The sequence below is a fragment of the Centropristis striata genome, chromosome 23 (genome assembly GCF_030273125.1).
Source record: "Centropristis striata isolate RG_2023a ecotype Rhode Island chromosome 23, C.striata_1.0, whole genome shotgun sequence".
In the NCBI taxonomy this organism is placed as follows: Eukaryota; Metazoa; Chordata; class Actinopteri; order Perciformes; family Serranidae; genus Centropristis; species Centropristis striata.
The window spans coordinates 18,666,740-18,691,047 of NC_081539.1; the positions used below are offsets into that span (position 1 = coordinate 18,666,740).

Below are 24,308 nucleotides of genomic sequence, written 5' to 3' on the forward strand. Positions count from 1 at the left end.
GATGTCAAAGTCTGCTCTCTGACTTGTGGTCTAGTTGATTCATTGTTTTTTTCCAAAGGGGTCCCAATCTTCCATCGACAGACACATTTCAGTTGGTACCATAAGTACTAAGGTTCAATACCCCGTCATACCTGTCAGAGTAACTGGATGTACATTCTCAGCTTGTGTTTTAGCCCAGAAAGGTTTGGGGTGTTTTGCCCCTCATGTGGCGTTTTTCTCTCTCTTTTTTTTTCTTTTAGTACTTTAAAGGTCTTTGAAATATCACATATCAAGACTTTGCATCACAGTTGACCTTCTAATGCTCCCACCCAGGTCTCCATTGTAATGCTGTGCCATTTAAAATGTATTATACATTATTTTTTATTATAAAGTAGTACAGTCGAATGGTTCTCTTTATGCGATATTAAAGTGGCCACACCAACACCAACAGCTTCGCCTGGACTCATCAGCATCTATCAATATGATTGGCTCATTTCCAAACCCCATCATGTGTGAAGGTTGGGGCCATGAGGTCAGCTCTGTGTTCTGCCGAGTGATCAAAATTACCAACCCGGGTACTTTCTCCTGTTTTTTTTTCCTTTTTTCCCTAGGACATTTGTTTTCTTTTTCCACTGACATGAATGGCAACGATTCCCTACATTAGCCAACTTCTTTGTCTCTTTGTTGGCTGACGAGACAACGGTGCAGTGTTCTTGAATGCACAAGTAGTCTCTCTTCCCTTTCCTTTCTCACATTCCCCTCCTCTTCCTCACCTCTCCACCCATTCTCTCACCTCACGTCCCACCTGTACGCCCCACACTTCAGTGTCTCTCTCATCTCCTCCCCCTTACTTTATCTCCTTTCCTCTTTCTTCCCCTTTATCTGGCTATCTCCCTCACCTCATCCCCCCTTTCTCTCTCACTATTCTTTCCTTCACTGGTTTGCAGACAGCTGAGAGACTGAGCACAAAAGCATCCTATTCATCACCCCACACTGCACCCTCCATAACCCCAACAGGCTATTCCCCCTGACACAGTGCAAAGGCATGCACGCACACATACACACAAATTGGCTTGGTTCAACATTGAAGAATTGGCACACACATGCACCCGACAAACAAGTAAACAATCTGCTGCCAGAGAACAGTGTGTGGATTCTCAATTAATTTTAATCCCGTGGCTTTGTACCATACAGTTTTTTTCTACATAAAGACAAACTAAATGCTGACAAGCGCCCAAAACAAGTGTCTCTGCACTGAGAAAAACATAAAATCTGGCAGTGGTGATATTGCTGTCACCCATGCAGCTTTCTTTCTCCCTTCAGTGATACTATCAGTGGGGTGGACTCTTCTTGACGAGCTGAATAACATGACCTTTGAGTAATTTGTGCACAGTCTCAGACCAGGTACATGTTTCCCAGGTTAAGCATCACTGTGGTAAATAGAAAAGGTCAGCTGTTAAATATTTTCCTCTCGTCCCTCTAACTTTTCTTCAAGCCTTAACAAAAGTGGTCAATTTCAGTTTGCTGCAGGTGAGTCTGTCTGCCATTCACTGTCTCCATTCACAAACATGTTTTGACACTTCAAAGGAGCCATAGATCAGATGTTGGCCCAGAGGTAAAATATGTAATATTTTAAGAGAACGCAGAGCACTTCACACGTAGACTTCACACTTAGATTATTCTTGTTAAAATTACATTTCACAGTAACACCACAGTGTTCTCACCAAAACAAACACCATGAATAAACTCAATATTAACTCATTTTACATGCAAACAAATGTGCAGTAGGAACAGGACCAGGAAATTGGAATTTTACTTCATTCCAGATACACTGCAGATTCCAAAAAATGGGATGCTGTGAAAAATGTAATAAAAACAGAATTTACAACATCATTTGTGACCTACAAGTTGAATACAGAAAGCAAACTGGAAAACTTGTTTTTTGTAAATATAAAATTTATTCTGAATTGACTGCATTCTGGTTTTATTGACATTTTACAGTGTCCCAATAGTTTTGGGGAATCTGTGTTGTATTGTACTTGTATTGTACTATAATTCATATTTGGATATTAACAATGAATCTTATGAATAGTCACACACACAGTGAAGCCCACAGTAAATTATAATCAGATTCTTACAGTTTTCGTGAGGCTTTTAGGTTTGGCATTACATCCAATAACTTTACTATTTTTGTTCACTCTCATAGCGTTGTTTCCTAGATGAAAAAAAACGTATTTTCTCCAGATACGCTCTAAAAATACCACAGTGCACTACCTGCCCAGTACCAAATGGCAGACCGACAAAGTTAAAATTAAGCTGGTAAAGAGTGTGGAGGATTTAGCATATAAAGAGCCACATAGTGTGTTTCCCTCAGGAGTTGGTGGAAACCTAATCTCTATTAACAGATTCTGTAAATCAATGCAGAGTCTTTAGGCAACGGGACAAGATTTTGGCATGGGAACCATTTTGTTTCGCGTTTAGGCGGGCTTTGGTTGCATGCACATAAACCGGACTGTGTGGAGAGAAGGAGAGGCGGAATCTCTCAGAACCGATCGGCTATCATCTGACAACAGTTCAGCATTTTATTATCTTTTTACAATTATCTGGCTTCATATGCAGAGAAACAACCTGATCATAGAACTTAATTCTGGCATCTTAAATTGCTAATCTGACTCGAAACAATGTCCAGTATTAGGGTTGTCACAATACTAAAATGTCCAACTCGATACCGATACTCAGGAAAATATTCGATACTCGATACCATTTTCGATACCACCAGGATAAAACCCCCCCCAAGACCCCAAAATTTTACAGAAATATTTTTATTAACAAGAAAAATGCAACATGTTAAAATTAACAGAACCACAGGTTAAATATTTATAATAAAAAACAGTTGTGCAAAAAGAAACTGCAACTATGATAACAAGCTTCAGGTCTGAGGTAGTGCAATAAATAAATAAATACAATAAGCAATAACAATTAGAACAATATTTTGAGGTTGTATGCTGTCACAATATTAGGAAAGCTTGATAAAAAAAGAGGTAGAGTCGGCTGTGTGTGTTGCTGTTTGGTTGCAGGTCGACTTTTCTCTGCTTCATTCTGGGACTTCAAGAGAGAAAATAACACTTTTCAGTCACCAACATTTATGTAAACTTATGAACTCTATGCTTATGTTTACTGACACTGTCAATTAACGTAATATGGGCATACTACGTGCCTGATTTATTTATTTATTTACGTTGCTTATAATCATTAACGTGACGTCAGCCTTTAATTGATAGCTGCGGCTAATGGCTAATAATAACACGGTCAACATTAATGCGGGCCACCGGTATCGATACTTTTGAAAATGAGTATCGTATCCGGACACAACGTTTTAGTATCGATACTTTTGACAACCCTATCCAGTACACAGAAGAGGAAGTCTTGGCATCAACAGCTTTATCTGGATTTGCGCTGGCAACACTGGAACGCCTAAAGCTTTGGCCCTTGACCCTCAAGGCTAAATTGTCGTTGTTGGAGACCAAAATCAGAGCTTAAAGGAGAGTTGTGACCTGAAAGACTCAATTAAGTTCTGTTAAACTGTGGTTGGGTGATAATTCTTCGTGGGTACATTGGGTGGGTCATTTCATTAGTTGGTGGTTGATCAAATATTGGTTAAAGCAGCTTTAAAATCATCAATTCAGGACTACGGACATATTTTCTACCTAATATTGTTTTGTGCCTAATGGTAGAATCAAATCCCCTAATTCCCCTTCCAGCTCACTGTTGATATTTTGAAACTTGACAGTTGACTGATTTTTTAAAAACAGCGAGCTGGAATACATATTTGAGATCCGGACGTGCTGTTGGGAATCTTAAAATCAGAAAGTGTACTTCAATTGTGCTGGACTGCACATTCAAGCCCAAATAAGAACCAAATAAAACCAACAAACTAAATTATATCTTAAAAAGATGCATACACGAAATGATAGACTGCGAATGTAATTCATAATAGCAAGAATAAAACGGAAAAGGACAAAGTTGTACTTAAAGTGCAGTTTTGAGAGCGCCTTGGTCAAACCACAAATGTCAAAGCAGAAAACACATTAAAAATGCATTATGTCTGGTCCACAATGAGGAGGAGTGAAAATACAATCATCCAAAAGTGTGGATGTAAACAAATAATCAGTAAACCAATAATCGTGGCTGCAGACTGAGAGCTTAAGATATTCATCATCCAAACACAAGGATATCATTTGCAAAAAGATGGGTTACTCTCCTGTTTATAGATTTACAGAAGTGATTTCGGGGCTTAAAATTACTTTTCTGTTTTTTTAACAAGAGAACCATTTTACAATCTCGGCAATATATACAGTTTGTTTGGGGGCAAATAACCCCCTGTAATTTAAGGACTAAAAAAACAAGTGATAACTACTGTAGCTCTTTTGTTATTGGAACCATGTCACCTTGTAGGTCTTATAGGAAGGTTTGGGGGGGAAGTTTTTGCATTACACAGTGGCCCAAAAACTGACATTAAGGAATGCTTGTAATTTATTATGGCTGTTTGAACACATCAAATTACATGATGTTATACTCCTCCCAGCGAAACTTGCTCTGTGGTTAAGCTTTAATTATGAATGCTTACTCATGAGAAAAATGCGATATTTATCTATCTTCCCATCTTTGCTCTATTGTGAAAGAACTTTTGTGTGTAAATACAAAACAACAGTTTAGGGCAAAACTGTAATTTGATTAGGCAATCGACAGAAAATGTATCATTTTGATAATCAATGAATCGTTTCAGTCATTTTTTTTGCAAACATGCTAAACATTCTCAGGTTCCAGCCTCTTAACCCTTTATCAGGCAAAGAACCATATTTGGTAACTTGAGCTTCAGTAAATAATAGAAGATTCAGCTTTCCTTTATTGTCGTTGTATTAAAAAAGTATACAACTAAATTTACGTGTGCTTCTCATATATAAGGTGCTTTAAAAAAGACATTCAGACATTACGTATATATAATAAGTAGTCTAAAAAGATAATAAATAGTTTAAAGGTAAAAGATAAAGTGGTGATGGATGCAGATGATGTGTTATTGACTATTTAGGGTTGCTGTGGGAAAGAGACTATAATAAATATAATAATAATAATGACTCAATTGACCTCGATTTGCAATATAAAAATGAAACATTTTGCAAAAAGTCTTTTGTCATTTCCTCCAATAACACCTCAGGGTTGACATTTTCAATTTCCAGGAGTGCCCTATAAAGGGTTAAATGTTTTTTTCTGTCTTTTATAAATATAATTTTAAACTGACAATGCTCTGACAATGAGTGTTGGTTGGACAAAACAAATATTTAGAAAGAAATACTCAAAAAAAAAAAACAATCCTCCAAAATGTTCAGGCTGTTCTCATCCACTTTTTGTATGCCTATAAAATAATAAAAAATAATGCACTGACATTTGTAGGAAAACCACGTAATTGTGAGCTACGTGGTGTACTTATTTGTTGTTGGGTGGTGACTGCTAGTGGCCGTAATATTGACAGGAGTAAAGTGAAACTTGTAAATAAACCTCTGTACTTAATTATGTCTTGGCCACTTTCTACGCAACCTATGCAACCATGTTCAGTAGTTACGTACGGCAGTAGTTTCTTTTTACCTAACATTAAACAAGAAGTTCTGGTGTGTAAACCAACCAAGTAGTTTTGTGTCACAGTGTTGAAGATGTGTTTAAGGCAGCTTTTGTCATAGCCTAAGTATGTTTCAAAGGTTACCATGTGAAATGTCATGCTGTCAAATGTCAAGTTTATGTAAGATATAATGCCTGCTCATGAGAATACATTGAAATGTTTTAGTTTTGGAGCCCTTTAATACCTGAATCAGATGCTAAGCTTGCAGTTTACACTGATAAGGACATTAATGGGGCAAATAAAGCATTTTCTAGCCATTAAATATTAGGACAAAATCAAGAGTTATTACTCTTAGAGTACTTTTTTGGACACAGTGGTGCTCTGCTCCCATTTCTGTCTCCAGATAAAACCGTTTTTAACTGTTTTACCCCTCTTTTGTCTCACTCAGCTGTTTTTGTCTCACAAGTGGGTATTTGTGTTCAGTGACCAGTGGCCTTTACGTGGACAGCGTGTATTGTAATGGTGTGTGGGTATGTTCCCCCTTGTTGGCGCACAAGCGCCCACCAAAGCAGACGCGCAGAAGTGGAGAACAATGTGTCTATTGTCCAAGATGGCACAGCCATTTAAGATAGGATCTTGCCACTTCCATGCACTCACTATTAACAATGACAGGCCGTCCAGAATGGTGGATGTCAGGAGATTTTTCACCCCAGGAACTGTACTTGTCAGTGGAGCGTAGAAAAGACACAGTCAGCTATGTTAGACTTGTAGCAATTGAGACTTCCAAACAACTTGGATAAATGTGACTGAGCTTGTGCAAAGAAATCAGATTATATCAATTAGCAAATCATTAGATTCTTACATCCAGTGGCCACAATTAGCCGTGTTCTCCACTCCATCTTTCCGATTGCCAAATAGAAATTGAAACTGTTGCAGATAGAGGATTTTTAATAAGCCTTGTTTTGTTTATGATTTTATTTCTGCCTTGCGGGTGCATGTAGCCTACTTTCAGCTCTTCTTGTGATAGATGCTTTTCGACTCGGTGCATTAATTCACAGATATGCAGGGCTATACATCGTGTGGTCATTTCCTTTGGTTTTCATCAGCTTCCTCCATCAGACAAAGACCTGAAGACAAATTACCAGCTCTTATTGGCTCTGATGAATTGCATCTCTAGCAGGATATGGGAACAACAGTACAACAGTCGTTATTCACGGTGAAAAATGTGCCTCTATTATATAGTCCCTTTCATAAATAAATCTCTGCTTGGACCCCACTTGAACATTTCACATCATTGATTCCTGTTGTTCCTAATTATCAAAAAAGCTTTTTGTCGTGAACAGGGACAGATGTTGTTATTAAGAGTTTGAAATGTCCAAAGCTCAACTGATTAAGTAATGCACCATAAAAAGACTGGTTTCTAATAATGCCCTGTTGTATCAACACTCTCTTTTCTTGTCCTCACTCAGTGTCACGCTCTCAAAAATACCAGACAGGACTCTTATTTCAATCCCAGTAACTTTTCTCTTTTCCCCTCTCTCGCTGTCTTGCTTGTCTCTTCGCCTGAAATCCGTACACAAACACATGTCACACCAAGCTGGCGCTGTCCATAACAGCTTTGTGCTCCCAATGTTTTCTGATGAGCTGCTTTGTAAAGTGCAAAGTTCTCTAATCCCATTGGGGGAGAAGTCACAGCTCAGTGGAAGAGGACTCTCTTCATGGCTATTTAATCTTTCCAATCCCTGCAGACCCTGCCCCCTGACAACAGACGAGACACTTGATTTAACATCATAAATAAAAGTAGAAAGAGCAAGCATAATATCCAACCACATTTAAGTCTTTGCTGCACTTTCAGGCATTCTGTTTGTCTATTAAGTGTGGAGAACACAACAGAACACATCATTGAAAGCAGCTTAATCACATCAGGATTTGCATGTGAAACGAATCACTCATAGCAATGAACCCACAGAGAACTATCTCACAAACCTATAGTTCTTCTTAGCTCTATAGAGCTTTCTCACAACTTTTAGCTCATTCTTTTGGTTTTCCGCCAGGTGATCTCTATAAACAGCATATTAATGCAGAATCTCTAAGCGATCAACCATATTTTTTGTATGGTAGGCATTCAGAAGGCACTTTCGGGCCCCATCGGTTATCTGGTCTGATTAAGATTTAGCCTTTTATTAGTTTAGCAAACTCGCTAAACTCGTTACTTTTCAATGCAGTCCTAGACGTGTCTCCTCAACTCCATCTAAAGTGACTGATCGAACTCTAAAACTCCAAATAAATGCTAATGCTGCCCTTTATCTGCAGAATGTATAAATAGACAACTGTATGCTAACAAGGTTGATGTACACAGTTACTCATAAAGTTAGAATAAAATATTTTTACCTCTTTCCTTGAAATGATTGTGACAATGTGATTTATTCATGACAGATAATGTGTATATCTTCTCAAAACTTTATTAATCAATTTCTTCCAAACATAACACATTTACCATTTTACCATTTATTCCTGCTGCCCCCAAGTGGCCCAAAACATTATTGCAGATTAAAACAAACGTATAGTATTACAAAACAAAAGCATACATATTAACAGTAGTTTTAAAGAAGGGCAGACTTTTTATGCTTATCTTATTTTTTTAAATCTTCAACTGTTTAATAATTTTCTTTTTTTCTTTTTTCTTTCTAAGATTATTTCTATTTCTGACAATTTCAATACTATCCGTGGTGTGATGCCATTGAGAGATTTTCCTCCACCTGCTCCCCTGACAATGAACTGAAGACAGACTGTTGACTCAGATTATTCATTCAAGCTGTTAAATATTACATTCCAGTGATGTGACAAATTGGATGTTCCCAAAATCGTGCTGTCACTGTTAGTTGGTTAGCCCAGCATATGTCTCACAGTAATGTTTCACAAGAGAATCTTTTTTCTTCTTTTTCAACTTTTGACAAAGATGTTTTCAATAAAGAAATGGATCATATCTGGAAGTTGATTCTCTATCTTACCCCTATATATTGTTCACTCACAGTTCAGTGAATTCCTTTATTTTTACCATTAGCTGTGTGATTTTGAAAGGTGCATGTATTTTACTCTATATTCAAGCCCATCTGATCCACATATTTCACCTCCCACGCAGGGCTCGGGCTTTACAGTTCTCTGTGGTACTGTATTGTAACACTGTGCAGATACACTGGAGACTCACCTATAAAACACCAGGCCTAGAGGAATCTATCATAGCTCCATTAACACTTCTGCTTCATCCTCCTCTCCTCGCCTTCCTCCCCTCATTAATCAACAAGACCAGCCCTCGGGGTTCTACTCTGCAGCTAAGCTCACTTTCACTGTGTGTGTGTGTGTGTGTGTGTGTGTGTGTGTGTGCATACAGTATACGGGCATTGTGTTTTATTTGCATACGTCTGCATGCACAGGTTTTTTCATGTGACTGCTGTGTGAAAATTGAGTTTCAAGAGCGTTTTTCTCTCTGTGCCGTTTAATTTAGGACCACAAATCTGAGAAAGATCCATCAGAAAATCCCTCAGATGTCTTTATCAGTATGTATAGTCTTAATGATAAAAGTCAGTAGTCTCTGTCAGGCCGCTTCCAAATTCAATTCTGAGAAATTTGATCAAATCTAAGATGGGATTTGTAAATACTGTCTCAAAAGAGGATCAGATGAAGTTATTCTTAGAAATAAAAAAGTCCCACCTACCTTTTTTATATTTGAATCACGACCTATAATGAGTCTCCTCCTGCTGTTACCTTTCATCAGCCTGCTTGCCAAGCACATTCAGTACAGTGTGCAGCCAAAGATAGCCTCAGCTGTGTGACTATGTGTGTTAAGGGGCTTGTCTATGTGTCTGTGTTCTTAATTTACTCAATGCTGCGCATAGGTAAACATGATTACGGCCTTGCTAAAAAATAATGAAATATTACACCTGATCTGCTTTAAATGCAAGCAAATAGCCGTGTTGAATAATGTAAATTAGACCTAGCTGTCGAGTAAACAAGGTTTTATTATGTGGCACTAATTGTCAGGCTCTGTATTATTAATGTGTTGTTAAAAAACACCTTGACCTTGTGTGCGTGACAGAAAAAAGCAGTAGTTCATGTCACCCGTCTGTGTGGGAGCTCTGTTTGTTTGGAGATGAGTTTGTACACTCTACTCTCCTTCCCTCCCTCTTTCTTTCTCAGGGGAGTTCTTTTAATAGTAAGGAGGTGACAGTTTACCTCTCACTGAGCACTGGGGTGACAGTTTGGTACCTGCCCAGCTCTCATGAAACGATCCAGCTGACTCTTTCAAGTTGCACGCAAATCGGCCCCGCTTTTTTAAAATTCACACTCCGCTCTAATGAGCTGAAATGACCTCGAGTGTAGGCCAAGGCAATCTGATCCCCTTTCTATTAAACAGCTTTTAATATTTCCCGAAGAATTATTGTTCAGGGAATGAATTTTGGATAAGGTCTGCCAAGGGAAATGGAGCACACAATAGTAGCCTTGGCAGTGGCACTTTGAGCGGATCATTTAAAGGTCATAATGGAGGAAATAATGGCTCTTAAGAGTCATAAAACAATTGAAAACATGAGGTTATTGAAGTGAATTATATAATAAAAAAGAGGAGTTTGCAAAGTTCTGACCCGTCATGAATCGTAAGTACGCCAACATATTACTTTTAACAAAAGTAAGGAAGAGGAAGTTTGAAGTTGAACACATTGGGTCACTCACACACACACACACACACACACACACACACACCCTCTTACTCCCCTCTTAATGTTCCCAGTTGTTCGCTCACATTTCAGAGCAATGTCTGTTGGGCGAAGTGATAATTGCATTCCTCAATGATTTCATGCTGAGACGCACAGTGACACAGAATCACAGCCCACTTATTCCGAGGGAGTGTGTTCTTTGGGAGGAAATGAGACAAAAACAATATGACCAACTCCATTGGACCCTGTTCTTTGACATATAAAGTGCACATCCACATTTCCCTCCTTCGCAAAATTCCCCAGCGTCCTCTTTGATTTGCAGACCAAATGTGGCTGAGTCAAGTTAGTTCCAGAGAGCACAAATCTCTGCTTTCTGCTTGTGAGGAAATAGTTGTTGCAGACACAGAGCCCGCTGCTTCTCTCCCAGCTAACCGTATCAGAGAAGCAGCCCGAACATCAGTGAGCGAGTACCTCTTTAGAATTAATCCTCGGGGGGAATGACTGCACCAATGCATGAGGATTACTGCTTTTAGGGCTTCTGATGAAATTCAAATAACAAACGCTTCGCACAAAGTGTCCTGGAAAACACTCTGCGTTTCATAATATCCTGCTAAACATGCAAGTATTCGCTGGAACACCTCGCAGTGGTCTGTGCCTCATTCGATTTCACAGCCTTTGTTGATATGATAATCAAGTGGTCAGCTAATGGTAATTAAGCTAGTCAATTGGTGGAGTTGCATCATGGCTCCTTTCATCCTCTTACTTTATATTCTTTTCCCACAGAGGCTGCTCCGGTCGGTCACTTCTAAAGCACAGTATTTGGTTTCCATGTAACAGCCCCTCACCTGTTGGCCTAGATGCTAATTTCGCTCATCTAGAAGCCGCGGGAGACGCGAGCACCAACATACTAAAGTGAAAAATACGCCTTTGCCTTCATTACATCGAGACATGAATGGAGTCTTGTGCATGCAGACCATACTCCTCTTCATTTATGGATTTAGTTCAGTTTAACATTCAGCCTGGCTCGAGGATACACAGTGCTGGACAACTCATTCCAGCCCCATAAAGAAAATAACACCACTCCGTATTGTTGCGCGGTGGTCTCCGTATGCTTGTCGGCGAGGGTATTCTGCCATAGTCAAATCCTTCTTTGTCTGCGTGTTATTGTCTGTGAACGCTCCAGCCTTGTACATGGATTAAATGGAAATTGCTCTGTGTGTTTATGTGTGTGTGTGTGCAGAGGATTGCTGACTAAAGCTGTAATACATAAAGAGGTTTGGATGAGGGATGGTTTAAAGAGCAGGCAATTGTCATAATGATGACTTAAAGCAAAATTGTCCCACCGTAAAAATGTTTTACACATGCAACTGCTTTGTAAACTGTAGCCAGTGCTGCTTGCCAACCTCAGTGTCACTACAATCAATAGCGGCTAAAATATACCACAGAATAACTGAAGTAAGCAACATTATAAACTGTATTGGTATATTATAGGATTATGATTGCAGTGTAATCCTTTTGTCCTAGCTTTTGTTATTTTGACTCCGTCCAGTACCCAATACCCCAGGGTGGATGCTGGTGAAGCCATAGTTTAAGCCGAAACAAGCAATATGCCGTCCTGTTTACACGCTAAAAAATCCCCTCTACTCCTCTCCATCACACCTGAGAGAGAAACTTCAATATTGACCTACATCTCCTTCAGAATAATTTGGCTGCTATTTTTGTGCTTAAAAAAAAAACCTTGCTACAGTAGCTGTGATGGCTGGATTCTGCACAGTGTGTGACATTTTAACTAATGTTTTCCTGCTCAAGGCTGCGTTTCTCAGCATGGGTCAAACATCTCCCTCGTCCCCACAGTAATAAGAAACAACAGTTGGAATACCTCCCTGCACCAAACAATGTTATTTGCATGACAATTGGAAGCACAAAAGGATTCTTTCCAAGGTGAATATGTTACACCTGAAATTTGGGGTAAGAACAAGAGGGCTTCTTATAAACTGTACAGCAAAAGGCAGTCGACATGATCTGTCCTCATTGCTTTGAAGTCCAAACCAGGCAGCAAGCTCTGGCTCTGAGAAGTGATGCCAATATGGAAGTGCCTTACACCTGCATTCTTTCGAATGGCCAGCAGGGGGCGACTCCACTGTGTACAAAAATAAGGCTAATAGTATAGAAGTCTATGACTACTTCTCACTTAATTTATTACATCAGTAAACATTTTTCTAATGAGTTTAAAGCCAGAATCATGATTTTTTTATCCTTAAATACAGCATTATGTTCATTTGTAAATTATGGTCCCATTTAGAGTAAAATAGGCGATAAAGTAAAGCTTTCTTTAGGGCGTGGCTAATTTGTGATTGACAGGCTGTTACCACAGTGTCTGTTTGACATTTTGGTAGCCTATAAACATTTTGTTCAGATTTTGATTGTACTAAAAACCGAATGAAATGCCACATACACAGTCTACAACTGTTGGGTCAGACTAAATTGTTCCTAATTTCACAGATGCTTGTTAAAGGGGCACAGTTTGACGTAGTAGCAGAGCAGTGTATTTAATGTAAGCTATTTAAAGTGGAAGTATTGAAATGGACAGTGAATTACGAATGCACCTTGCAAACCAAGCTAGCTAGCCAGTGCTAGCATTGGCTGATAAATTAGCATCCACCTCTACAAATACAACCAAGATGGTGATGCCAAAAAAATGCCTAACTTGAGGCTTCAGATCCTTAGTGGTTGATACACTGTGACCACGTTCGCTTCTTTTATACAGTTTATTGTCTAAACACAATTTATCATGAATCATAATGGACAGCCGCAGCTACTTGCTTCTTTCTCTGGCCTACTCCAAGTTTTTTCTCAAGCAAACTTCCTTGAACCTGTTTTTTTCTCTTTCCTTCTTTCATACTCCCTTTTATTTTTCATCCTTCATGGCTTTCAATAAAACTCTTACTGGCCATCTTATATTTCTGTCTGTTGCATGGTCATTTTAATCCTGCCTGCCCTTGCAGTCTTAGTCATATTGGGCAGACGGACATTTTTCCTTTTTTGGAATCAGCTGGAACCTGTTGTCCTTCATATTTCATGGCACATTGTGACTGGGATCCAGTTTACTCTGCATGTAATGCCACCCACACAGTCCCAGCCAAAGCCTTAACAAGTGAAAATAAGGGTTACTAATACTGTAATATTACATTTCGGGACCAGTTTGGCTCATGAATGTTTGATGAGAATGTCCAATCATGCATAGACACAAGAAAGAGATGAGGAATGGGAGTGGAGAAATTTAGAAGAGAGAGGGTTACGACAGGGCAGGAGGAGAGACAGAGACGAATCAGGCTTGAGAGAAAGTGAGGAGGGGGAGTGCGCGTGTGAGTGTGTGTGTGCGCGTGTGTTTGGGATGGAGTGGGGGGCAGTGATTACTTGCTGCTGAGGTAGCACTGCATTACACATGAGGATTTGGAATGGCCCAGATAAAGTAATCTATGATTAACTGGGGCGCGGCTGGCTCGCCACCCTGCCAACAGCTGTAGTCAGGGGCGAATTATAAAATTATGGGATGTCCAAACATTTTAGATGCTGCGGGAAATATATTTCCGTACAGGAGGGGGGAGAAGTTTATGTGGGGATGAGTGTTGTGTATCAAGTCAAAGGTGACAGCCGGCAACTGGGGAAGAGAGTGACAGAGGGAGCAACGGTGCAATTAAGAGAAACGTTTTTAGTCGTGGCATTTGGCAGAGGATTGTTGAAATGGTGGAACAGTCCTGGGAGGATTTGGGGAGGGGGAGGCTGGGGTCGCGGCTGGCGGAGTGATCGCTGCAATGATTGCTGTAACAACTGTCCGACGGAATAACAAATCAAATTATAAAGATGGACACCGCGGCACAGACCCCGCCGCCGTCTGAAATTGATTGCCAGCACCAGGAGCTGATATTGTCGGGCCTGGTCTGTCATACTCTATCAGGCGTCATTATCACCAGGGGAACACTAAACCCTATGCAGAATGAGGAGGACAACTTCATTCACTACTGCTAGGAATTTAACAGACAAAAACAAAACACAGATATTACAATGGCAGATTTTCATATTAAACGTGGCCAAAGTTTCAAATAATGTAAATGTATTTAAAATTAACCCCTGTGGGCAAAAATCTCAGGTTGCCGCCTATCCTGAATGCTCTATGCTCAAACTGATGTCATCTCGTAACTGATTTCTATATTTGGTCATCTGCTCCAGATACATTACTGCAGTGTTAATATTGCATACACCGCTACATGTAGCTACATGCTAAGATCAGGGGAAAGCTGTAATCTTGGTTGCTGTTAGTTCATCCTCAATGTTCATTTGTGCAGTTTTTGTTTGAGAAGTCTTTATTGGTGATTTTTGGCAGCACATCACAGTCATTAGGTGCGTTTCCACTATAGTCGAATACCCGGAATGAGGTGGGTCTCCCTCGCCAAAACGCCCCTAATTTGAATGTGATTATATTTAGTCTGGTTTGCTTTCACAGTGCAGAAATGTAAGGTTCAACGCAAGGAAAAGCATTTCTTTATGAATTGATAGAAGCGCTACTGCAGTTATGGACTCTCACACTTTTATTTAGGCTGAGTAGCCCATGCTAACCATTTATTTAAGCAAATAGCATTACTCAAATTCACATTGTTAAACTAGCTAAATTAGTTTATTTTTATTTATAGAACATTTAATTAACAACATAGTCAAACAATGAATCAAGTAGCATGTTAGCTGATTTGCTAATTTTCCTGTAGCATACAGTGCATACAGTTTGTCCGGAATCTGGCGCAATTCAAAAGACCGAGAAAAAAAAAAGAAAAGAAAATAGACAAAGAATATCACAGTTTTTCAAATTTCTTCCAGTTGACTATCATACATACAGAACTATTTTGAAACGAGGCGTAAAAGGACAGGGATTACAACTGAGTGTTTCAGAGTGTCAACAGAGGTGTGGCAGCCATGGGCAGTATAGGAAAAATCATTTTCACTTTAAAGCAGGAAAACATGTTCTAGTGGAAACCCAAAATAAACGCATGGACCTGAAACTAACATAATAGGTCACATTTAACAGAATACAACAGACAAAGCATGACGTGTTTTTTAACGTTTTCTTTGTGATTAAAAAGGTATTATCTTTTGTTCAGAAGCCGGTTAAAAAATAGCTCAGTATTCAACATGCTAAGTGCCAGCTAAATCCAGTCTGTTATCATCATGTCTGAGTGTTGCAGGACTACCTTGATTGAAGTGCTCTCATATCTTGTATTGCCAGTAAGTGCAGCAGCAATCATCTTTAAATCATAGTTTGTAGGACACATGAATCATGGAGAGGTTACAAACCCTTCCCACATTTGTCCCTTTTTAAAAAAAAAATCTTAAAAATAATGAATCCGTGTGCTCCTCTGAGGTATTATGATTGTGTTTCAATATTCACTCCCGAGAATCTAACAGGCGGCTATTTTTATTCTGGCATGTGATTAGTCATTTACCTGAAGCGGGCTGTCATTGGAAATCATTTTCATGTCTTCAGACAGTTCATCCAAATGACAAGTGATTTTGCCTGTGGGGGAAATAGGGCCCATATTTTATTGAGAGGCGAGACAGTTCTTTAATAATGCCAGAAGTTTGATAATAAATGCTCTGTGAAGTGAATGGACTTTGTGTTTGAGGCCACTTACAGAAAATGACTAAGGCTTCAAAGATGGCTCATTACTGGGGACCGTGAGGTGTCTGGCTTTCGAAATTTCCTTACCAGACCTCTCAGTCATGGTTGTACACACAATACCACCTGTCAGGAACTCAAGTTAAACTTTATGGCTTTTATTGTCACATTAAATGTCACTACACCATAAAGAAAGGTTATTTTTTTTACGTAGACAGATGTTCTATCAGTTTACTTTTGGAAGCTTTCATAAGAGCCTATCCAACAGTATACTTCCATCTGTCTGTCTGTGATCATATTTTGGCTCTAATCCTTCTTCCGTCCTCCTGAACAACAGTCTCAGTGTGGTTGTCGTAGTAGAGCTGGTGTTGATGAACTCGCTGCACATTGCCAAGTGCCTCCTGAAGTGTTTTCCTTGCTACAGACAGACCTGCCTAAAAGCGAAGGGATTGCCCTTGAAATGTTCTCTCCAGCTCGTTGCTTTTGCTGCTGCCTAGTTTACACACTTGCCTTGCTATGTGTGGCGATGTACTGTATTGTATTTTGTGCAGAATCATACAGAGGTGCACTTTGAGAACTGAAGAAAGAGTATCTTATTCATGTCATGTTTGCAGAATGATGACTATTCTCTACTTTTGTTAGCGTTGCAGGTTGAATACAAAATGGATTTCTCACATTTTTCAACTTGATGACAAAATGAAAACATGCTTTAGGAAGTTTTGGTATTTTTTATCATTCAAATTTCAACATTAGCTCAAGGTCAGTCAAACTGATTTGGCAGTGCGATAGTGAAAACCAGCTCATCGTTGTTATAATCAAAGATCTTGAGCACTTCCACTCACTTTTCTGTATCCTTACAAGCCTTCCAGTTCCTACAAGTGATGTCACCACCGCCATTCTTCATGGAGGAGAGCTTACATGGATTATGAGCTTAGCCTCGCCTTTTCTAGATGCAGAGTTTTACATTTGAACTGAAGAGTCCGGTCTTTGTTTCATCTGCTGTATTTGCAAACCCTTGGCATGTTGTCATGCACCTAACAAGAGGTGGCTTAAATCTGGTCACTCATACTTAAGCTATTTTTAAATGAATACTTGTGTGGGTGTGTATGGTTCTGTAGAATATTGTAAGACTGGAGATTTACTTGCTTTTTAACCACATGGTCATGTAGACAACTTGCAGCATCATGAACAAAATTGTTCATATACTTACCAGAGGATGGTGCAGCATAACTTATGAAACAGTTTTGAACATAATTAATCTTTGCCGGTTTCCGCGTTACCTTCTTAAATGGTATTTACCAGCTATTTTGACGATCATATTAACTGCAGTGGCAATGGCGCATCGTACAGATGTGGGTAAAACTTCGTCTTTTAGCTTGTGTTCAAAACTTTCCGCTTTTGTTGTTTTTGCTGACATGTCTGCTAGGGATGGGCGTTTGGAAGTAACCTGCAAAAGCCTTTTTGATAACAGACGCTTTTATTTTGAAAGGACGAAAAGAGACTTGATCCTGTCGATTGTAAAATGAACTGTTAAGGAGTTCAATGTTTTATGTTTTAGCGACCCCCAAAAAGGCATGAGGTTAGTTTTCACAGTAATCTTGCATATTTAAGTGTGTTTTGTGTTTCAATAAGTTTTGGTTTAAATTAAACTCAGTATTCATCCAAGCAAGGTTTGATACAATAAGCTAGTTTTGCTCAGATTAATACTCTTGTAATTCTGTGTGTGTGATAGTTGTTATTGCAGTTTTCAGTTTGCAAACTGTACCTTTATCCAACTTAATTTTCTGCTCATTGGCTTATTCACATACAGCCGCAGAACTGAACGCTTGGCCGTGTTTCAGTTCAGTGATACTGATACACAGTCATAGATACAATTAAAAAATACACAGATTGAATAAAAATTCCATGTGATTGACCAAATTTTTAACAACCATTAATCGATCATCGAATTATTATTCCCATCCCTAATGCCTACATGCCCCTGACCCCATCACATCACTATACTACCCCTATGGTGCCCCTACCAGTTCTGTTCTTTTGGATTTTGCAGACACGTTGCATTAATTACTGAGGGCGTGCACAACTGATGCTCCAAACAGATGCAGGATGTGTGAGGCAGCCATCATGTGCACTGAAACGCCTACTTAAAAGCAAATATATCTCTGGCTTTAAAAAAGGAAACCTACACAAGCTATATAGCACACTGTGGCAGCAGATGCTCTTCATAATCTGCCATTGAAAAAAGACAATCCTCTAATCACACCCGTCCTGGTAGACAATGCTGTCACAATTTGGGGCACACTTTCCAAAATTACAATTGTTCAACAAAATATATCAGTGATGTGGAACATACATTTGTACTGCCCTGTAATGATTCAGAAAAATGTTTTTCTTCTGAATTATGTCCAATTGGTTGAACAAGTCACAAGGTAAACCCAAATCTTAGAGACAGTAGACAAGAGCTTTGACTCTCATCTGTTATAAAGGGTTGCTGTTACACACTGCCTGGATAAATTCAAGCTGTGTTTATGACATTTAGTTGATTTGTTTAATTTGTCAATAAAAGTTGGAATATGGTGGCACATATGTGGTAATAAACATTTTATTTCTTCATTAATGTGCATATACACACAAACATGTAGGCCATTTTAAATCATGAAAAAGAGGAAAAGGATTTTTGTTTGTTTTCCTCACATTCATTTCAGTTTTTGGTCTGTTTACTTATTAATGAAGAGGACAGGGACACACACACACACACATACACACACACACACACACACACACACACACACACACACTCGTCGACAGTCATGGGCAACTTGTGTTGAAAAAATAATTTTCTTTAATAAATCATTCTAAGATTGTGTTAATGAAGTGTTAAATTTTAATGACCCAATCTCGTTTGGATTCCAGTGGCCCCGTGGGTTCATCCCACCTCCCAGAATTTAAATGAATACACAATAAGATGGCCTCTTAAAATCTCCTCTTTAAGTTGTGGCTTCTTACTTTTTTGTAATCCTTGTGACCTGCTGGTCTTAGCTGTTCACCGAAAGCACCATTTTGACCAGTACCTCACATGCAAAATATTGCCTTCAAGACACATTGATATTAGTGTATTTAAGAAGGGCTCTTGTGTGGTAAATGTGTAAAAGTGTTTTTCTAAGCAGGTAGGTTGTGTAAGGGGTGTGTTTGTGTTGGTGCGGATGAGACAGCCTTCTCTGACATACTTTTAATAAACCTCTCAGTCATTAATCAGACCTTGAGACTGAGACCTGCCAATCAGGCCTATGGGAAAGGTGCAGACGTCAGAGTTCATATTGAATCTTGAAGAGGACCCATGCTGAGAGGTTGCTTAATTCAAATTGTAAGATGTGGTGATTGAACCTGTTTCTTACTCTAATCTGTAGAGTTCATTGGATTCATTCAGAATTTGGTGTATTCTCTGACTTTAGAGTCACTGCGATTTCAAGGTCTTTCTACCTGATACAAACTGTCGTATGTATCTCTCCAGCAAATACGTTTTTTCCAATAGATAATTACTTCTCAAAACACTCAGAAATCACTTGTGTGGTTCCTCAAGAATCTTTTTTAGGACCCATAGTTTTTTTTTTGTTTTTTTTTTTAAGATTATTTTTTGGGCATTTTTACTGCTTTATTGGATAGAGACAGATAGAAAGGGGGAGACAGAGGGGAAGACATGCAGCAAAGGGACCTCAGGCCGGATTCGAACCCGGGTCCGCTGCGCTGTGTCCTGAAGATACAGACCCAATTGTTAGATTTTAGTGCCTGTAATTTCACAAAACGTTTAAGGCTCAACCAGATTCAAGGAATTAAACTGAACTTTTAGTGTTAATTCCCAAGGTTTAGAGGTATAATCTTTGACTAGGAACTAAATCTAAAGACTTCTGTGGTGAATGTCACCAAATCAATAGAAAGAAAAACACGCAAAGGGACAATTTCTGGCCTTTATTTCTTGCAGACTATGTATATATATATATGTTGTGAACTATAAACTGATGCGACCGGATATTCAGTTTAACAAGTGAGAGATACGGCTGCGTCGGTAGCAGCCTCCTCAATTGATACAAATCAGCCATGAATTCCTAGATTAATCGGTTGTAGAGTCATGGATCGTCAGTTCACGCGCAACTTCATGGGTCTCTCCGGTCTCTCCCAAGTCTCTTATTTTGCATCCCCGCTTCCCTCACTTGTGTCGTTCACTTGCATCACTTGCGAAATTTTTTAGGAGACATGAGACGTCCTTCCCTCTGAATCGTCACGTGAAGCAAAGTCCGTTTCTAATGACGGTGGCAGCAGATCTGCTGGATCAGCTGTCAGTCGGCTTTAACAGCTGTAGACATGAACTAATAATAATAATAATTATAATAATAACAATTATTATCAGCTGTCAGTCACTTTAACAGCTGTAGACATGCACTAATAATAATGTTTATAGTGTTTTCTCTGTTTAACAAACTCCTGCACATTAATAATAACCTGCATTCTGTATACTGTGAACTGTGTCCTGCTCAGGGACACAGGAATGCCTTTATATTATATCATTTTTGTTAGTCTATTATTTACGTCTGTATATAGACTATCCTGGTGATAAATTCATTATTTAATATCCCAGAACATGATTGTGTCCACTGAACACCGGCCAATGTTTTATTAGGTTAGATGATTAAGGGAAAATGTAAATGATCACTCATATCAAACTTCACTCAGGAATGATCAGCCTCAGGTGGGAATGAATGGAAATGACAAACGATGGAAAGTGTTTCTTGCTGACGGACAGACTCTCTTTTTTTAATTTAATAGTATCTAAAATAAAACTGAATGGGGGAAGTAAAAGATCATGACAGATAAATGTAGAAAGATATTTATGGGCTTTTTGTTGTTCGAACCCACAATAAAACCGATTTTTAACTCCATGGCGAATCAGAAGACAAATAAATTAAAATTTGTGAGTGACACACGATAAAATATCTACAACAAATATTAACCATTGAATCAAATAGAATCGTATCATTCTTACACTGTATCGATTCGAAACGTATATCGTTTTTGAGTCATATCATAACCTGTGTATCTAGATGCAAATCGAATTGTTTATCACAGAGAGATGTGCAACCCTAATGTATATATATATGTCGTATAACTTGATGGAAGTAAATAAAGTAAATGCACAAAAGACCTAACTTTAAAAAAGATGAGATTTGATTTGCAGAGCAATCATAATTACAGAGGCTGTGGGAACCAGGTCGACTGGCCAGCAATCGGTCACAGGCTTGCCGTTTAGTCCATGTAAACATGCCAAATTCAATTTTGTTTGTAGGTTATTTTATGAATGAGATATTTCTTCCAAATGGTGGAGTAAAAGCTTTGCCATGTCTACTTTGTGAAATTGACCAAAGGTATATCAAAAACATGGGTGAAAGTTGAAATTCTTTCACACAACAACAATCAGAGGACAACTCAAAGCAAAAACTAGGATGATTTTATGGGGGGGGTTTTTAACCAGAACTCTCCTCTTCATCATCACTTTGTGTTTTTTTCTGGAATTGGTGGGCTGGATTTCCCTGCCAAGCAGTATACTCTACACTGTTCTGGCATTAAATGAGTTGCACCAAACCAGCAGAGAGTTTCATTCACGCCTGTGTAATTACAATCAGTGTTAGAGTGTTTCTGAATAAGACCCACCAGCAGCCTGAGAATAGGACTGCCTTGACAAAGCATTGACAACTGTGGAACAGGCAAAATTAAGCCCTCTCCATTCATACCCCCTAGTTCTTATTATGCACAAGCTATCTCACTGAGCTTGCTTTTGTGCTGGTATAATTACTTAATCTGAGCACTCCTAGGGTGAATTACTTTGTGTGCGGCAAGCAGGCAGCATTGCTTTGACTCAAGCTCCCAAAGGGGAATTGAGGCTAGCTTTAATTTTACTGTTTAAAAGTGGCAAATGTGGTAATGGCCATTATCAAAAGGGATTCACATCTTTGCTTGTTTTTTCTTCTAAGTTGCATTTTGTTTTATTTTCCTAGACGTTGTTATGGAAATACAGCATGTTCAATTTTGACTTCAATTTTATCGCGCCTTTGTTTCCTTACATCTTTAAAGCATTTTATGGATGGTGGGTGTAGAGAATGATCCACCATGCATTAGAGAGTGTGTATTTTGTGTTGTTTGCTGTTTATAATGGGCCTGGGCAACACTTAACTAGAATGGAGGCCCATCAAGGCAGACCGATAAGGACCTAGGGATCCACTCTAGTCAATTACTGCAAAGTGCCAAGTTCAACTCAGTGGGCCTTTTATGAAGTACACCAGCTGAGTAAACAAATTAATCGTACATCCATGGTTCCCCAACACAACCATGCGGCCCAGGGCAATCATACATCAGGCAGAGTGATAACGGCTGTCTGCACCAGGAAATAGAAGGGTCCCACTATTAAAGATAGGCACCCACACAGGACTCATAAGCTATTGGCCATCACACTTATTTGCCTCTCAACTGCACTGTGTCTGTCTGTATTGGCTTTTTACACATTGACGCTGGCTGTGTAAAGAGGAAGGTTATGTTTTGGAATTCTGGCTTTTGCAAAGTATTGCTGTGGGGTAATACAGCAGAATATTATGAACAGCTCTTTTTATTGATCCTCAGGGAGTTTGCTGTCCAAAGAAAACTATGAATCTCAGAATGTGGTGATTTTGATTTTTTTTTTCATGTAAATGCAGGGATGAAGTATGTCTTTATGGGTTGAAGAAATTCTCCTAAACTATTAAAAATCTGATTGTATTAGCTGAAGAATGTGCTGTACGAAAGAAAACAGGGCAGTTTTTCTTAGCTCAGGATAATTACATGGTTTGCACAAGACTGCTGTAATACATGGGGTTACAATGACAAATGTACAGTATATGATAAAACAAGTGTGTGCCTGCATATGCAGTCTATCTCTGATAGATCTTGTATATTTTAGTGCTTGTGTGTGTTTGTATGCGTTCATTTGTGCCCCTTTTCACAATTTGACCTTGAAGTAGTCCGATACACGACACCCTGTATTTGTGTCATCTTCATCTGGCGGATGGGCCAGACTGCGGTCCAGTAATCAATACAATGTACAGTAATCTGCTGCACCAGAGAGAAAGAGAAGGAAAGACTTTTGTGTCGGTGCAAGTGTACGTTCACATTGTGTGGCAAGAAAGAGAAACGGCTCCACAGCCTTTAATAAGTGAAAGCACATTACTGGAGGTTGAAACTAAGTTATAAAGTTGTTAAGCTTGTACAGCAGAGTGTAGTTTGTTCAAAGCATCTTGGGAATACGAGTTATTTGTTAGTTAGAACTTCAAATGTTTTGAACTCTTTCTCTAATTTCAATTCTGGAACCGCATTTATTTATGTATGCACGTATTCTGAAATGCACTTTAATGCCTGCAGTTGCAGCCCATTGCTGCCATATTGCTACGAAAAAAAATCTGCTGAGAAATTGGGAAATACATAAATTAATTAGTTACTAAATCAATAAAATATCTAGAATTGGGAGTATTAATTAATAAGTAAAAATTCAAGTGATTTTTGCTAATCTTTGCTCCCAACCTTCTTTAATGAGCAAAAATAATTTTACAAATTAAATATCTTTCTCCTCGCATACTCATTAACCTGTCAATATATTCAGTAGATGCTTAGGAAATGATTTAATGAGAACTTCAACATAAACATCCAGTGAGTTTTTCCTCATCATTCATCCTTACATTAGGACTGAGAATAACCGGTTCGTTAATATTAGGTAAGCCCATAATACTTAAACATATAATCAAAGCAAGAGTAATTGGATTTGCCATCGACCAAAATGAAAGCATTTACTCAAGTCCTAAAACTCTGATGATGCACAATCGCCGTCATAGATAGAGCAGTGTATTATCTGAATGCATTAATAATGACATCATCACATTTGAATGAGATACATTCCGAGAAATGTGATTCATGAGGCATAATGGTTTCATTTCCTTTTCCAAATCTTCTTTTAGTCTGGTGGTTTTTTACTGATATCTTTCCCAGAATTCAGCTTGCTTGAGTTTATAATCAGGGTGAAAATCACTTTAATGTGTTTTATGTCAGAGCTTTCCAGTGGTAAACGACATGAATGAACCCTAAGGCCAGTCTATATTTTGATCAATGGGAAAACATTCACAGCTACTCTAAAGTGTTCAATTGCTTTGATGTTGGGGCATTCTGCTGAGGTGGATTTTAGTGGTTAATAGTAAGCTTGAGTTCTAGGATGGTAGCGGGCATTGATCTCACTGCTCTCAGTGCAGGTAGTTGATTTTTTTCT

The 24,308-nt window shown here is 38.8% G+C and overlaps 1 protein-coding gene across 1 annotated transcript in view; it reads left to right on the top strand.

Annotated features, from left to right (window-relative positions):
- dok6 (docking protein 6) overlaps window positions 1-24,308 on the top strand; it is a 52,054-nt gene that overhangs the window by 3,605 nt on the left and 24,141 nt on the right. The window lies entirely within an intron of this gene.